The sequence below is a fragment of the Dendrobates tinctorius genome, unplaced genomic scaffold (assembly GCF_039654945.1).
Source record: "Dendrobates tinctorius isolate UK_male_01 unplaced genomic scaffold, ASM3965494v1 ptg000122l, whole genome shotgun sequence".
NCBI classification, from domain to species: Eukaryota; Metazoa; Chordata; class Amphibia; order Anura; family Dendrobatidae; genus Dendrobates; species Dendrobates tinctorius.
Genome location: NW_027361790.1, coordinates 4,763,878 through 4,782,244, shown reverse-complemented (window position 1 = coordinate 4,782,244; position 18,367 = coordinate 4,763,878).

Genomic DNA, 18,367 nt, shown 5'->3' with positions numbered 1-18,367 from the left:
AATGTCACCATTCGATTGTAAGGTGACATTAACCCTTTGTTAGATTAACCCATTCGCCACCGCTACAGGGCAATGGGAAGCCCACGCATTTTTTAACAACAAACTAACCCCTTAAAATAACAACTACAACTCCCAAATTTTGCACACAAACCCTCATCTAATTATTAGTCAGGGACATATAAAAAACATGAAATGAAATGCTTCACTGAATGTAAACCATGTGTCATTTCATGTCGGGTTGGGGAATGATTTGATAGAAGCCAGCAATTTAATTAGCGGCTATTCTGCTATGAAGAACTCTGTGAAATATAAATATATATATATATATATATGTTTGTCACAATAACATGTATGTATATATATATATATATATATATATATATATACAGTATATATATATATGCATTCTATGTGTCTATATCTATTATTTCGTTTCTGTTAGACACCCTGTCATAGGGCTCCATTATATGTCAATTTTGCAAGGCGGCGAGAAAATCTCAGCATACGGATGGCATACGGATGCTTACATGCGCAAAATACGCAACCACACCTTGCTTACGGATGACATACGGAGCACTATTTAGGGGTCATTCATCCGTATTACGCATGTAAACTACGGACCGTATTTTGCGTCGGTTAGTGTGACCCCAGCCTAAGACAAACAATCTCAAACCACCCACAGGTGGGGTAGCAGAGTGTAGGGAAGGTGACCTGACGGACAGACTTGTCTGTAGGGAGAAGGGATGGTTTGTGCACTGTAGACGGATGGTTGTAATGACAGAAGGGAAACAGCTGGGAAAAGTGTAGAATGGGTGCAGTACCTTAGATGGCAGGGGGGAGCGTAGTTTAGGACTTGACAGCAGCTTAGGGCTATAGAAACTGTTTAGTCATGGGGGGGCGGGAAGATAGGAACCCAGGAGGGAAATTCCTGAGGAGGGGGATAAATAGGACAGGACAGGGTTCCAGGGTAGGCTAGTCCCGGGAGGAGCTCAGGAGGAGAAGACTCAGTACGGAGGACTGACAACGGTGAAGAGCTCGACCAGGGGACTGATAGGAAGAGACAGACAGGGGGGGTGGCCCTGACACAAAGAACCGCAGGACAGACGAGGCCCCGGGGGTACCAATTGGACGACGACCTAGGACTGGTAAAGCGCTGGTGGTAGATAGGCCTAGGGCAGCCCCAGCGAAAGATCCGTGAGGAACGCCACTACGACTGAAGAAAGGTGCAGGTACCCGGGCCTCAATACGGAGAGCTGTGAAGGTGCTGCGGTGTATGGCTATGGTCGTCAGGAGGACGGCCAATAAACTCGGACCTGTTGCAACCAAAATCTGCCTCCATCTGGTGTCTGTATCGTCTGGTCGCGGTAAGCAGTGGGCCACCCCCCAATCCGGGCCCCTTACCACATTTGGCATAGTCGGCAGGATCGCCGCCGCCAATACTACAACTTCAGCGGCAAGACTGCGATAGAAGAAATCAAAAGGGCTTGAATTGCTTTACTTGTGGATTACAAATTTGAGACTATTCCGGATCATTGGCTGTCATCAGAGGATCTGGGGTGGAACAAAAACTGGACGGTGGATCGCTGGCTTTTCTCGAGCAGATCCGGAAAAGGAAAATTTTGCAAGATGGTGCCTGAGTGGAATACAAATTGGGACTGTGGCTGGACCCATCCAAAGAAAACCCAAAAGAGACTTTGTGCCTCCCCAGCGCTGGTGACCTCCGGTCAGGAGGAGGTTGGCGCTAACGTGGACTACCAAGAGCAGCTGTTGGAGGAACTGTGGCCAATCATCCCTGCGGAGCCATCAGGCCTGGAGGCGGTCCTGCCGAAGGGTGGGATGAAGAGCAGCGGCGGGCGCCAGACGACGGGAGCGGGAGCTGCGGAGGAGCAGCAGAGGCCAGCTACACTTCGGACCGACTTCTGGGAGAGTGGAGGAACAACCTGCAGAAAGCCGCGGTGCCGGGAAAGGTGAGAGTACCTTCGTAACAGCCGGTGTAGCCGCAGGCAGGTCCCGCCCCCCACGTCCCGAGCACAAGACTGGTCCCAGGGCCCCGACACCGGCCCTCGGCCTCCCCGCTTGGCCTCCCGCTCTCCAGCGACCCCGACTCCGGATGACTCTGCAGCCCCCACCTAGACGACCGACATCTCGGCCAACGATCCCGAGCCACCCCGCTTGGTGGCGCCACGTCCCGCGTCGCCGGCGCAGAACCGGCCCGTGGCCACTCCTGCCATGCTCCATCTTCCAGTGGCAGTCTATCCATCGAGACCTGCCATCACTTCGACCTCGTTCCAGAACGTCGCGGCGGCCGGGCTGCCAGGTTCTGCGGCCAATCCTTTGACCTCCGCAGCTGCCGTTACTTCGTCCCTGGCTGCGGCCTGCTCCGTGGCCGCCTCTGGTCCACCCACGACGCCATCCGCAGCCTACCCGGCAGCACCCGTGGACGCCACTGCCTCGCTCACGGTTCCAGTGATGGCCTACTCACTGGTACCCGTGGCAGCCTTTGCCGCACTTCCATCCGCGGCTGCAGCCTGCCCATCAAGGTCCGCGGCCGTGCCGGCCCCATTCCAGATCACTGCTTTGGCCAGGTCGCCGGGCTCCGCCGCCTCTGCGGAGTCATCTGCCATCTCCTCTAGCAGGCCCCAGCTTCTCCGCTCCTTTTCTCGCCGGTCAACAACCCCGGTCCCCTGCCTGCGGTTGGAACTGCAGGAGCTTGTGGCTGGATGGAGCGAAGCCATCGCATCACCGGAGATGAGAGCGCCTATGCCACCACCGGTGGTGGACTGCTGGGCCCCTGCGCTGTCCCCCAGCGGGGACATGGGACCTAAGGCTCCTGTTACTTAACATCCGTGCTGGGCACCCCCAGGGGTCACTGGGCCCTGTGGAGAGGGTGCCAATCCCTGCGCAGGGGCCACTGAGGCCAGCTCTGCCCCTGAGACTTTTTTGCCAGTTAACGATGCTGTGGCAGCGGAGTTCTCTGGTCCCCAAGCAGAGAAATGGCACGGAACGCGCACCGTGGAACCTCCTTCGGCCCCTTCTACCCCTTTCGACGCATCTCTCAGGAGGGAGATGACTCCTGAGCCCTGGACAAAAAGAACACGCGGGGCCCAGGAACAGCCGAGGCATCCCGGGAGCTTCACGGCTGTGGAGTTCCCTGCTGAATTGGTGGAACATCGGCCATCAGGAGATGGCCCGGACTACCAGGATTTCGATGCACTGTTGTGCAGCCTAAAGGACAGTTTCATGTCCAAGTTAAGGAAAATGTTTTTTGTTGTTTGATGTTTTCTCCTGATACAGCGGGGATGCATATGGGAAAGTGCTCATGTTAAAGGAAGGGGGAGTATTCATGTTCTGTTTTTGAAATGTTGTGCTTAAAGAAATGTTGTGTTGAAAAAAAAAGCAAAGGTAACTGTATATATGGTGTACAAAAAGTTGGTTTAATGTGTAATATGTATAAGAATGTGCAACAGGTCCCGGGTACAGGGTAGGATAAAAATGCTGACCATGACTCTTTTTAAAAATTGAAGGATGATAAGACGGAAGAGAGTGAACCAGACAGTGGTCCGTCAGTCAGGTCACCGACACCACGGACACCCCAAAAGGATAGGTGGGCGCTAACGATGACCTGGTAGGTGAAAGGCCTCTGTCATGGCGTTCCGGACAGTTGAGAGTAACAGAAGGGGAGAGTAGAGGGAGGTACACGCCGTAGAGTAGTCCGGGTGGACCTAGACAACCTGAAAGAAGTTGTCACGTGGCGTGCGCACCGGCGAGTAGCAGTAGACTGCTCGGAGCATGGTGCTCCCAGTTTGGTTCGGCCCCCCGCATGTGGCGGGTTTGGCCCAACAACCGGTCCGACAACAGACAGTGGGCAAGCTTTAGGACGAGGAAGGTAGGGAGTACAATTGTCGGAGACGACAATAGACAAAGGAAGGGGTAGTGTAGGGAAGGTGACCTGACAGATGGACTTGTCTGTAGGGAGAAGGGACGGTTTGTGCACTGTAGATGGATGGTTGTAATGACAGAAGGGAAATAGCTAGGAAAAGTGTAGAATGGGTGCAGTACCTTAGTTTGACCACAAGATGGCAGGGGGGAGTGTAGTTTAGGACTTGACAGCAGATTAGGGCTATAGAAACCGCTTAGTCATGGGGGCGGGGAGATAGGAACCCAGGAGGGAAATTCCCGAGGAGGGGGATAAATAGGACAGGACAGGGTTCCAGGCTAGGCTAGTCCCGGGAGGAGCTCAGGAGGAGAAGACTCAGTACGGAGGACTGACAACGGTGACGAGCTCGACCAGGGATCTGATAGGAAGAGACAGTCAGGGGGGTGGCCCTGACACAAAGAACCGCAGGACAGACGAGGCCCCGGGGGTACCAATTGGACGACGACTTCAGACTGGTGAAGCGCTGGCGGCAGATAGGCCTAGGGCAGCCCCAGCGAAAGATCCGCGAGGAACGTCACTACGACTGAAGAAAGGTGCAGGTACCCGGGCCTCAATACGGAGAGCTGTGAAGGTGCTGCGGTGTATGGCTACGGTTGTCAGGAGGACGGCCAATAAACTCGGACCTGTTGCAACCAAAATGTGCCTCCATCTGGTGTCTGTGTCGTCTGGTCACGGTAAGCAGTGGACCACCCCCCAATCCGGGCCATTACCACAAGAGTACACATGTGTAATGAATAATCAGGCTACCTGATAAACATGTACCACATCCAAGGAAGGCAGTAGTCAAGCAAATTAACCACTTCGGAGTCAGCAGCTGACATTGCAAGACAGAATAGCCATCCAGTGCAATTTAGAGGCTCTGTAATTAGAATGAGAAGTTAACTCTTTTAATGAGCTTTTAACCCCTTTCCGACATTAGACGTACTATTCCGTCCATGTGACCTGGGACCCAAGTCCCAAGGACGGAATAGTACGTCTAGCGCGATTAGCTGCATTCACGGGGGGAGCGCAGCTGATCGCGGCCGGGTGTCAGCTGATTATCACAGCTGACACCCGGCACTATGTGTCAGGGGCAGTCACGGACTGCCCCCGACACGTTAACCCCTGGCACACCGTGATCAAACACGATCGCAGTGTACTGTCGGTTTAGGGAAGCATCGGCAGGGAGGGGGCTCCCTCCGTGCTTCCCTGAGACCCCCGCAGCAGCGTGATGTGCAGCGCTGCTGCGGGGGTCTCCTTCCCTGCAGGTCCCCGGATCCAAAATGGCGGCGGCGACCTTCGGGGGCCTGCAGGGAGGCGGCTTCCTCATGCCTGCAAAGCACCGGCATGAGGAAGCCTTCCTTTTTATATTTGCATATTGCGTCGTGGCTGACCACCACTGTTGCCGTGCACGCTGGGTAATGTTCGCCATTTTTGCTGTATTCATGGTGATGGATCTAGGCTGCTGTGCACACACACAGCAGCCCCGCCCTGGCCCAGGCTTTATAATTTGTACATCTGTGTCTGAGCCTGCATCGCCCTTCATCTGTGTTTGCTGGTTGGGCAGTGTGTGGAGGTTTAACCTGAGATGTCTGTGTTCAGACCTGGTTGGCCTTTATCTGCACTTATTTCATCTGGCTGCACGGGAGCGATTCAAACATGTTTCAGGTACATTTGTAATAGATATGGTCTTGCTTTTAAAATATTCAGGAGGCCGTAATGGCACAGTGAGTAATAAAAAATGTAGAGTAGGACCCCCCACATGAGATTGCCTTGGCGCGGCGGGGTGGCTCAATGTATTGATCAATATTTTGCCAAATGTCTCATTTTGATTACAGTTAGATGTCAATATGTGCATTGCACTTCATGTTATGCGTTCTGACCATCGGCAGCGCTGGCTTCTCTCTTTTTATATTTGCATATTGCATCGTGGCTGACCACCACTGTTGCCGTGCGCGCTGGGTTATGCTCGCCATTTTTGCTGTATTCATGGTGATGGATCTAGGCTGCTGTGCACACACACAGCAGCCCCGCCCTGCCCCAGGCTTTATAATTTGTACATCTGTGTCTGAGCCTGCATAGCCCTTCATCTGTGTTTGCTGGTTGGGCAGTGTGTGGAGGTTTAACCTGAGATGTCTGTGTTCAGACCTGGTTGGCCTTTATCTGCACTTGTTTCATCTGGCTGCACGGGAGCGATTCAGACATGTTTCAGGTACATTTGTAATAGATATGGTCTTGCTTTTAAAATATTCAGGAGGCTGTAATGGCACAGTGAGTAATAAAAAATGTAGAGTAGGACCCCCCACATGAGATTGCCTTGGCGCGGCGGGGTGGCTCAATGTATTGATCAATATTTTGCCAAATGTCTCATTTTGATTACAGTTAGATGTCAATATGTGCATTGCACTTCATGTTATGCATTCTGACCATGGGCAGCGCTGACTTCTCTCTTTTTATATTTATTTAAGCCTGCAGCACTGCCTGGGACAGATCGCTGATCTGTCACAGCAATCTGTGATGTGACAGATCAGTGATCTGTCACATGACAGTGATGTCCCCCCTGGGACAATGTAATAAAGATAAAAAAAAGTGTAAAAATAATTTATAAAAAAAATCGCTAATTAAATTTAAAAAAAAATATTCCCTAATAAATTCATTTTTTGAAAATAAAAAAAACTATAAAAGTACACATATGTGGTATCACCGCATCTGTAACGACCCGCCCTATAAAACTGTCCCACTTGTTAACCCCTTTATTGAACCCCTTAAAAAATAATAATAAAAAACGAAGCAAAAAATAAAGCTATATCATCATACCGCTGAACAAAAAGTGCAATAAGGCGCGATCAAAAAGACGGATATAAATAACCATGGTACCGCTGAAAACGTCATCTTGTCCTACAAAAAAATCGAGCTGCCACACAGCGTCATCGGCGAAAAAATAAAAAAGTTATAGCTCGCAGAATAAAGCGATGCAAAAATAATTATTTTTTATCTAAAATTGTTTTCATTGCATAAAAACGCCAAAACATAAAAAAAGTCATAAGTGAGGTATCACTGTAACTGTACTGACTCGAAGAATAAAACTGCTTTATCAATTTTACCGTACATGGAACGGTGTAAATGCACCCCCCTAAAGAAATTCATGAAATGCTAGATTTTGTTCATTTTGCGTCCCAAAAATCAGAATTAAAAGCAATCAAAAATGTCACGTGCCCGAAAATGGTACCAATAAAAACGTCAACTCGTCCCGCAAAAAATAAGACCTCAGATGAATCGGTGGGTCAAAATATGGAAAAATTATAGCTCTCAAAATGTGGTAATGCATAAACTATTTTTACAATAAAAAGCGTCTTTTAGCGTGCGACAGCTGCCAAAAATAAAAACCCACTATAAATAGTAAATCAAACCCCCTTTTATCACCCCCTTAGTTAGGGAAAAGTAATAAAATTAAAAAAATTATTTATTTCCATTTTCCCGTTAGGGCTAGGGTTAGGGCTAGGGGTGTGCTGGTGTTAGGGTTGGAGTTAGAATTGGGAGTTTCCACTGTTTTGGCACATCAGGGGCTTTCCAAACGCGACATGGCGTCCGATCTCAATTCCAGCCAAAAAAGTCAAATGGCGCTGCTTCCCTTCTGAGCTCTGCCATGTGCCCAAATAGTGGTTTACCCCCACATATGGGGTATCAGCGTACTCAGGACAAATTGCACAATAACTTTTGGGGTCCTGTTAATCTTGGGAAAATAACAATTGGGGGTGAAAAGATCATTTTTGTGGAAAGAAAAATGATTTTTTTAATTGTACGGCTGTACGTTATAAACTTCTGTGAAGCCCTTGGGTTTTCAAAGTGCTCACTACATATCTAGATAAGTTCCTTGGGGGGTCTAGTTTCCAAAAAGGGGTCACTTGTGGGGGGTTTCCACTGTTTAGGCACATCAGGAGCTCTCCAAACTTGACATGGCATCCGATCTGAATTCCAGCCACTTTTGCAGTGAAAAAGTCAAACTGCGCTCCTTCCCTTCCGAGCTCTGCCATGCGCCCAAACAGTGGTTCCCCCCACATATCAGGTATCGGCGTACTCAGGACAAATTGCACAATAACTTTTCCCATCCAATTTCTCCTGTTACCCTTGGTAAAACTTCTTGAATCTGGTTTTGAGCACCTTGAGGGGTGCAGTTTTTAGAATGGTGTCACTTTTGGGTATTTTCTATCATATAGACCCCTCAAAGTGACTTCAAATGTAATGTGGTCTGTAAAAATAAAATGGTGTTGTAAAAATGAGAAATCTCTGGTCAACTTTTAACCCTTATAACTTCCTAACAAAAAAAAATTTTGGTTACCAAATTGTGCTGATGTAAAGTAAACATGTGGGAAATGCTACTTATTAAGTTTTTTTAGTGCCATATCTCTGTGATTTAAGAGCATAAAAGTTGGAAAATTGCGAAATTTTCAACATTTTTGCCAAATTTCCATTTTTTTCACAAACGCAAGTTACAGTTGTGGCCAAAAGTATTGACACCCCTGCAATTCTGTCAGATAATACTCAGTTTCTTCCTGAAAATGATTGCAAACACAAATTCTTTGGTATTATTATCTTCATTTAATTTGTCTTAAATGAAAAAACACAAAAGAGAATGAAGCAAAAAGCAAAACATTGATCATTTCACACAAAACTCCAAAAATGGGCCAGACAAAAGTATTGGCACCCTCAGCCTAATACTTGGTTGCACAACCTTTAGCCAAAATAACTGTGACCAACCACTTCCGGTAACCATCAATGAGTTTCTTACAATGCTCTGCTGGAATTTTAGACCATTCTTCTTTGGCAAACTGCTCCAGGTCCCTGATATTTGAACGGTGGCTTCTCCAAACTGACATTTTTAGATCTCTCCACAGGTGTTCTATGGGATTCAGGTCTGGACTCATTGCTGGCCACCTTAGAAGTCTCCAGTGCTTACTCTCAAACCATTTTCTAGTGCTTTTTGAAGTGTGTTTTGGGTCATTGTCCTGCTGGAAGACCCAAGACCTCTGAGGGAGACCCAGCTTTCTCACACTGGGCCCTACATTATGCTGCAAAATTTGTTGGTAGTCTTCAGACTTCATAATGCCATGCACACAGTCAAGCAGTCCAGTGCCAGAGGCAGCAAAGCAGCCCCAAAACATCAGGGAACCTCTGCCATGTTTGACTGTAGGGACCGTGTTCTTTTCTTTGAATACCTCTTTTTTTCTCCTGTAAACTCTATGTTGATGCCTTTGCCCAAAAAGCTCTACTTTTGTCTCATCTGACCAAAGAACATTCTTCCAAAATGTTTTAGGCTTTTTCAGGTAAGTTTTGGCAAACTCCAGCCTGGCTTTTTTATGTCTCGGTGTAAGAAGTGGGGTCTTCCTGGGTCTCCTACCATACAGTCCCTTTTCATTCAGATGCCGACGGATAGTACGGGTTAACACTGTTGTACCCTCGGACTGCAGGGCAGCTTGAATTTGTTTGGATGTTAGTCGAGATTCTTTATCCAACATCCTCACAATCTTGCATTGAAATCTCTTGTCAATTTTTCTTTTCCATCCACATCTAGGGAGGTTAGCCACAGTGCCATGGGCTTTAAACTTCTTGATGACACTGCGCACGGTAGACACAGGAACATTCAGGTCTTTGGAGATGGACTTGTAGCCTTGAGATTGCTCATGCTTCCTCACAAGTTGGTTTCTCAAGTCCTCAGACAGTTCTTTGGTCTTCTTTCTTTTCTCCATGCTCAATGTGGTACACACAAGGACACAGGACAGAGGTTGAGTCAACTTTAATCCATGTCAACTGGCTGCAAGTGTGATTTAGTTATTGCCAACACCTGTTAGGTGCCACAGGTAAGTTACAGGTGCTGTTAATTACACAAATTAGAGAAGCATCACATGATGTTTCGAGCAGTGCCAATACTTTTGTCCACCCTCTTTTTTATGTTTGGTGTGGAATTATATCCAATTTGGTTTAGGACAATTCTTTTTGTGTTTTTTCATTTAAGGCAAATTAAATGAAGATAATAATACCAAAGAATTTGTGTTTGCAATCATTTTCAGGAAGAAACTGAGTACTATCTGACAGAATTGCAGGGGTGTCAATACTTTTGGCCACATCTGTATATGAATGAAATTTTACCACTAACATGAAGTACAATATGTCACGAGAAAACAGTGTCAGAATCACCAGGATCCATGGAAGCGTTCCAGAGTTATTACCTCATAAAGGGACAGTGGTCAGAATTGTAAAAATTGGCCCGGGCATTAACATGCAAACCACCCTTGGGAGTAAAGGGGTTAAGCCTGGCCACAAAGGTAAAGTAAAATTACTTTTTAGGCACTCTAATTGTACAGAGTACACAGAGGCTCTTGGGCACAGTACCCCCACAGAAGCTAATAAAAAATTTCACCCACAGTACGTTTCCACATTTATCCCGCAGAAGCTGATAACAAATTTCACCCACAGAGCATGGGACACAGTACCCCCACAGCTCCAAAATATCTGCTCCAGTAAAGTACATTCCAAATGCCGCTGATGAAAAGCTTGTAGTATGTGTGTACTTGTATTCATGCATTTTGCAATCCGTCTCCAGTGACGGAAGTATTGATGGTACGTTCTCTTTGTAGCAGGGGTACATCAAGGTGGCCATCAAGCAGGTGGGGACTGGGGCTGAAATTCAGTCCTGGCATTTGAAATCACACAGGCCTATGCTGTCCCCATCCCCAAGCACCAGATGGGATATATCACTAATATTACCCTGCGTGGAGGAAAGCAAGATTTACTACAAGACCAATATTTCCAATGATACCTCTGTCACAACTCTTAACAGTATGAGTGTGTTAAGAACACCGATTCTGTTAACAACATAGCAGACAAGGTGGCCCACGACTAGACAGGCCCTTCTAGCATTTCCAGAGTTGCCAGATGACCCTGCCACCAAAGTAATCTGCACTGGTAATGGGTCGCCCTCCCAGGGCTGTGAGGTACTTGGTACCGGGCCGGTATCAGTGGGATGTGTCACAGCAGCGGTGACCTGGACCGTGGCCCTGGGCGCCCAAGTAATAGGAAGATGTGAATGGTGGAATGTAGTTAATGGAATAGTTCGTGACGCCACCTGTGGTGTTCGGCAAGGGAGGTGTTAAGCCGATGCTGCAGGCAGATCCTCTGGGACAGTTGGTGTGGTGCAGCAATGATGTTATAGCCCTCCACAGACAGGGCTGTTGTCCCAGGGCAGGATAGGTGAAGAGACACTTAGATGGTGTAGTGTCCGGCGCAGGGGATGTAGCAGTGCCAGGCGGATGGACGCAGGAAGGAATGGAGGACACCAGGGTATGTAGTTCCAAAGCTTTACTCACAGTCTGTAGTGCCCGCTTCTGTGCCGTGTCCTCCGGGTCAGGGACTCAGTCAACCTCCAGGCAAGATGGAATGCTCCCTTCCACGCTCTGCCTACCTATGTGCCTTTTCTGAACGTCTCCTCTATAGCGCCTTTAAGTGTGAAGATCTCCTAGTACTGAGTTACACTGGAGTTCCTCCTGACAAATGTTCCCAAGAACTCTACTTGCACGGCAGACAGCTGTAGCCTGCTTCGGGGACTCTCTACTCCTAAGTCCCGGCTCTCTATTCGTGTTGCTGTTGTGTCCTCAAGTCTTAGATGGGAGTAGTGCATTTACAGCCCACTACTCCACCGGTGTCTGCTGCAGAACCATTAGTGTCCATACAACCTCGGGGACCGGGCCCCGGCCTTGCGCTTTGAAATTCTAGGCTGGGTTCTTCCTCTAACCCACGTCCTCTGTGTTCCCTTTCACTCCTACGCTCCGTACTTGTCTTTCCCTCCTGTGAAAGCTCAGGCTTCAGTTCAATGTCTTTCTCCTTCTTTCCTTCCCTGTGCCAGCTGGCTCAGATCACTGAGGCAGCTGCAGCACTCCTTCCTCCATCCCTCTTCCAGGGATCCACACTCCTCTCCGAGTGGCTTCCTCTCCCAGACTCCCTTACTGACTGACTGACGGACCTGTAATCCTAAACCATCCCGCTCTTTTATGTATTCTCAACTCCACCCACCTCCCAGCACGTTTAGTGTTCCAAGCAGTGAACCACCAAAGGTGCTCTGCTTCTCTCTAAGCAAGGAGCCTCAATGTGGTTTGCTGAACTACTCTATTGTGTGGGGTGCGAGTGTTGGAGCGTGGTCAGGAGCCTCCAACTTACCTGGATGGTGGGGCACCACACCCTAGGGGAAGGTGCAGTACCTCTGTGGCAACTAAGCCTCAGGGGCGCCACAGTAACAATACAGGCAACTCAAGGGTCATTCTGCAGGCACTGCAGCATGTATTTGCTCATGTGTGCCAGGCTGCCTAGAGACAGCAACAAGCTGACAATGGTGGGAGGAATATCACCTGGGTACTCTATATCCCCCCAGCCATGCTCCAGTGATGCCTGTGAGCTGACCTGAGTGCCACACTGAGGTGCACATGGTTGTTTCTTCTCCCCCACCTCCTCCTTCTCATCATCATCATAATCATACCAGAATGTCCCCTGGCTGTACAGCTGGGTACGTGGCTGATGTTGGGACCGTAATCCACCCTCCAAGCCATGTGTGGACGATAGGTATGATAATTTTGTGAAATGGCTCTGCTCCTCCTGTTCCTCGTCCTCCTGTGCCATCACCTCATTCATCAGCAGCAGCAAGGTGAGAACGCCGAAAGTGCACACACACTGCTCGCACTACAGTAATAGCTCCAACTTGTGTGGGTATTTTTTTCAGGAATCCCTGCACCACCAAGTTTAGCACATGCGCCAGGCAAGAATATGAGTCAAACCGGCTAGGCCCAGAGATGCTATGAGATTTTGTCTGTTATTGCACACCACGAGACCGGACTTGAGGTTCACCCAGATCAACCACTCATCTGTCTGCTATTTGATCCCAGTCCACAGCTCCTGTGAGTTGTGGGATTTGTCCCCCAAACAGACGAGTTTAAGAACCGCATGCTGTCGTTTCCCCCTGGCTGTGCTCAAGTTGTTGGTGCAGGTCTTCTGGTGACTGAATGAGGAGGCAATGGAGGAAGAAGAGTAAGAGGATGAGGAAACCTGGACAGATAAATGTCCAGTGATAAGTGATACTAGGTGGTGGTAGGACACGAGGTAGAATGCCTTCTGCTTCTGCCCCAGCCGACCACTACATTTAACCAGTGGGCAGTTAGGGTGATGTAACATCTCTGTCTGTGTTTACTGGTCCACGTATTGGTGTTTATGTGGACCTAGCCACTGATGGAGAGGCACAGTGCACACTCGATTTGCTTCACAACATGTTTGTGCAGGTCAGGGATGACCTGCCTGGAAAAGTAGTGATGACTGGGAACGACATACTGCAGGACAGCCAGCTACATCAGTTTTCTAAAACTGTCTGCCTCCACCTGCCGAAATGACTGCAATTCAAAACTCATTATTTTGGATATGCAGTCATTCAGGACCATGACTCCTGGGTGGTTAGGTTGGTATATCCTCTTTCTCACGAGAATTTTGGGAATTTGCGGGATAGAAAGCTGAACATTTCCATGGGACGGCATGGAGAAGCTTGGTGACACTGGTGGTGGTGGTGGTGGTGATGCTGTCACATCTTCTCTTTGCGAGGAGGCAGGTGGACCTATTGATCGAGAGCTGGATGTAGAGGCTGAGACTGCAACAGAAGGGGGAGCAGGAGGAAGCTCAGATCTGTCATGTTTTTCAAGGTGTGTACTCCACTGCACCTTTTGCTTGGAATTCAGATGCCTTGTCATACAGGTAGTACTCAGGTTCTGCACATTTATGCCTTGCTTCAGGGTCTGATGGCACACAGTGTAAACTACTTGTCGCTTGTCGGCAGCACATTCCCTGAAAAAATGTCACGCCATGGAGCTGTTTTGGGCTGTCTTTGGTGTGCTTATATCAGCATTGCAGTGGGCACTAGCAGCCTATGTACTGGCTAGGGGCTGCTTGCTGTGCCTTTGCACCCTGCTCCCTCTTTTGCTGTGCCCTTGTGGCTGCATGGCCACCTCCTCTTCCTCCAAACTGGTACATCACAAGGATGTCCTCCACTCAATGTGGGGTCTAGAACCTCATCATCCCCCGCATGATCTTCCACCGACTCCTCAACCCTGTCCTCCTTGCCAGTTTGCACACTGCATAAAGATGCTGAGGTTGCAAATTGAGTTTCATCATCATCTGACATGAGCTTCGGTTGTCCATTGACCATGTGCACTAGCCCTCTCACGTACTCATCATACAACTTAACAAGTGATTGGACATCAGTGTGCTGAGTCTCTTCTGCTTCTGGAGCAGGGGCAAGTGGATAGGCGATGGAACCCCAGCCAACTAAGTCATCTAAAAGCAGAAGAGACTGCTATAGGACTTGGGGCGCAGACTGCTTGGAAGATTTGCAAGGGGGTAAGGTGGAAGCTAAATGATCATGGTCTTCATGTGTCACCTGTCCACTTTCTGAACTGGAGCCACTGGTGTGTCAGTGTGCCTGGTGAAAGAAGCGATGTCCACCGCTCGTCTATGTATTCTATGTAGTCTATGCATAGATGAGCGGTGGACACTGCGTCTTTCACAAGGCACGCTGACACACCAGTAATCTCGGACTCCTGACCACTGGGGTTTAGTCAATAGCACCCCTTTTCCACAGTTTTACATATACCAAGATGTGCCCTACCTTTATACTTTGGATTCCCACTAATTCACGTCACTCTTTACAGTCTGTAATTGACAAAGGCCGGATGTGCCCGAAACGTTTTATTTGGGCTGCATTAAAAAAATATTCAAAATTCATCTTGAAGTTGAGTGCCTAGATTTTCATTATCTGTTGTATGGTGTGGGAACCTACTATGGCACCTTCTCGGTTAGTGCACACGGTCTTCTCTTTACACTTTAGAAATGACAATTAGACGGCTGATGCCAATTATATATTTTCCAGACTAATAAAAAAACATACACCAGTCAACAGAAATTATTTTTGGGAATAGAAATGGCAACTAAGTGGCTGATGCCAATTATTTATTTCCAAGACTAATAAAAAACACACACCAGTTCAGAAAAATTACCGTATTTTTGGGGCCTAGAAATGGTAACGAGATGGTTGATTCGATATATTGATTTCCAAAACTACTAGAAAACACATCGCGGGCCTGAAAATTATTTATTTGGTCTTCTAATGCCAATGAGAATGACTGACTGATGGCAATTATTTATTTCCGAGACTAATAAAAAACACACAGCAGCTTTTATTAACAGTATTCCCATAGGCGGGGGGTGCAGAGTACACACAGCAACTTAAAGGACAGTACTCCCACAGGTATGGGTGCAGAGTACACACACCGGCTTACGGGACAGTAAGCCCACAGGCGAGGGGATGCAGAGTACACACAGTGCCTTAAAGGACAGTACTCCCACAGAAGGCTTTATAGATTATCCACAGCTGCTTTAAGTCCAGCTGCTACCACAGTACTAACACAGATATGGGTTGCAGAATACATACAGCGGTTTTTCTTGCAGAGTGCGCAGTCACCATCTGTGCCTCACTCCAGATGTGTCCTTTCCCTACACTAATGAGAGCATAATGTCGGCAGCAATCGTGATCCCGCATTTATTCAGACCGGGTCATATGCTGCGCCAGACAATCACAAGCATGTCAATACTTGGCATGGCTGTGATGGCTCTAGAAGTGTCCACAGTCTAAAAGCTTGTTGATTGTCTGTGTTGCAGCCTTTCAAGAAGCTTTATTAGACTGGCAAACCCAAACAGGAAATCGGACATTAAGGAAAAAGTCCATGTTCGCGATTTGTCCGATACTAACCCCCGAATTTTCCAATTCGAGTTCACTCATCCCTACCTGTGATCCATGACAGTCAATTGTTATCTCTAGGGAAAATTCCATCTGGACAAAGGTCTGCCCTCCAGTTGTTTAAAAACTATAAATCCTAGGCATGCCTTGACATCTGTTAGCTATTTGGGCTTTCTAGTGTTTTCTTGTTTTGTTACTTAACCCCTTACCGACAATGGACATAATATTCCATCCATGTGACCCTGGACCTAATTTCCATGGACGGAATATTACGTCATAGCGATCAGCGGCGCCCATGTGGTGAGCGCCGCTGATCGCGGCCGGATGTCAGCTGATTATCACAGCTGACACCCTGCACAATGTGGCAGGGGCGGTCACGGACCGCTCCCGACACGTTAACCCCTTGCACACTGCGATCAAACAAGATTGCGGTGTACCGGGGGTTAAAGGGAAGCATCGGCAGGGAGGGGGCTCCCTCTGTGCTTCCCTGAGCCCCCCACAGCAGCGCAATGTGCAGTGCTGCTGCGGAGGGCTCTTTCCCTGCAGGCCCCCGAATCCAAGATGGCGACGGGGACCTTCGGGGGCCTGCAGGGAGCTGGCTTCCTCAGTGCCAGTATACAGCAAAAATGCCAATAGTAATCAGGGATTGACAATGAATTCTCACCCAACAATGTATAATGTATAACAGCAAGTAAGATAAAATATAACTTTTAATACATAATTCTAAAATAATCAAACCTAAAGTGTCACCAAAAGTGATTAAAACGAGATGCCCATACATTGGGTAATCCCCAAAGGATAATTGAATGCTCCCAAAAGCATCAGATAGGAGTATAGAATGCCGTTAATGTGATAACCAAACAGCAATCTATATATATTGGATACAGCATAAAAAATAGCAAAATGCCATAGCCAATTGCACTCATATGTTTATATACTGGCTAAACCAAAGAAAGGGGAAAGGTTCATAGCCACAAATAGATGAGAGTAATAATAAAGGGAACAATCTCACCAATATTTTGCAGACGGTCAGGAGTCTCCAGGGATACTCATCATACATATGGATAGGCAGCAGTGGGAGTACAATACCCTGTCACAACCCTCATAAGCTGACCATTATCTGATCCCCAGACTCCTGCCCTGACAAGGGCAGTCCACAGCTAGCCCTAAATTGCACAAGCCCTACACTTTCCCTTCAAGGAGCGTCCCAACGCGTTTCATCCAAGTAATTCTTCAGGGGACTAACTTGTTCAAAAGTGCCACAGTGCTAAAGCTAAGAGATACATCCTCCTGCTCTCAATACTCTCTGCTGTCTGCAGTGAGTGGAGGAAAAAGGGCTTATTTATATCATCAGGGCAATCCACACAGCCCCATCCTAATTAATTCAGTGAGTCACACATGTATACTCACTTTCACTTTACATATCAATTGTCCTCCATTATGTGATTCTTCCCCAAGGTGCACGCCACAGTTCACATTAACTCCGTCCCATGACATCACAAAGCAAAGCCTCATGGGTACAGAGCACTCACTGGTCAAAGACGCCACACTTCCTGTGAAACCAAGATGGCGGATGCCCCACTTCCGGTGACGTCTCAAAACACAGTAGACGCCCTTCGGAATGCTCCACTTCCGGTAGAACCAAGATGGCGGGTGCCCCATTTCCGGTTGGCATACAAAAGCCGTCTCTGGAAGCGCATTATGTCTCACTTTTATAAAAGCACATAGCGCGGTGCCATAGCACTTCGGTGGGCCAGACAACATCAAGCCCCACTTCCAGGGAAGCATATAAAATGGTGCCGCCCCACTTTCAATAGGTGGAACCGCATCAAGCCACACCTCCCGGAAGGAAGTGCCACCCACAACAGCGCAAAAAATAACGCTAGCAAAGGGAAAATAGCACGCGAATTAATACAAAAACACCCCCGGTCTACCAGGGCAGAGATGAATTTAAATAACATCCAGATATAATGGTAATTCAGTGATAACGATTGATCACATATGAAAGAGATGCAACAACACCACCTAAACGGAAATCACTTCAAGGGTTCTTAGGGGAACACAATACATCTCACCAATATGGTGAAATATATATATAGAGGGAGCGGGGAGAAAGACTAAAGCCCCCCTCACTAATATCAATACTGTTGGACAATGTAAGGTACCAATATGGAAAGGATATATACAAACGTACAATGCAGATCCTAATAATTGGTGACAAAAATAGTGATTTAGGCTTATAAAACAATCCTATCAGTGGATTGAAAATTGGGAAACAAAAAAGAAGGAATTCAAATGAAACAGTTGAAATTAATTTGCTCATTAAGGCCTTTAGGTGTTACCGTATCCAAATAGAAGATCCACTTAGCCTCACATTGTAACAACAACTGATCCCAGTTGCCGCCTCTCTGTGGTTTACAGACCCTATCAATTGCAGTAAAAGTAAGGCACGTAATCTGTCCATCATGCATACCATGAACATGCCTTGAGATAGAGGTGTCCCTCTTATGTGTTATATCTCCCACATGTTCACCGATCCTTCTCCTGAATTCACGAATTGTCTTTCCAACATATTCTGACCCACATTTACAAGTGACTTTATAAATGACGCCCTTGGTGCTACAATTCAT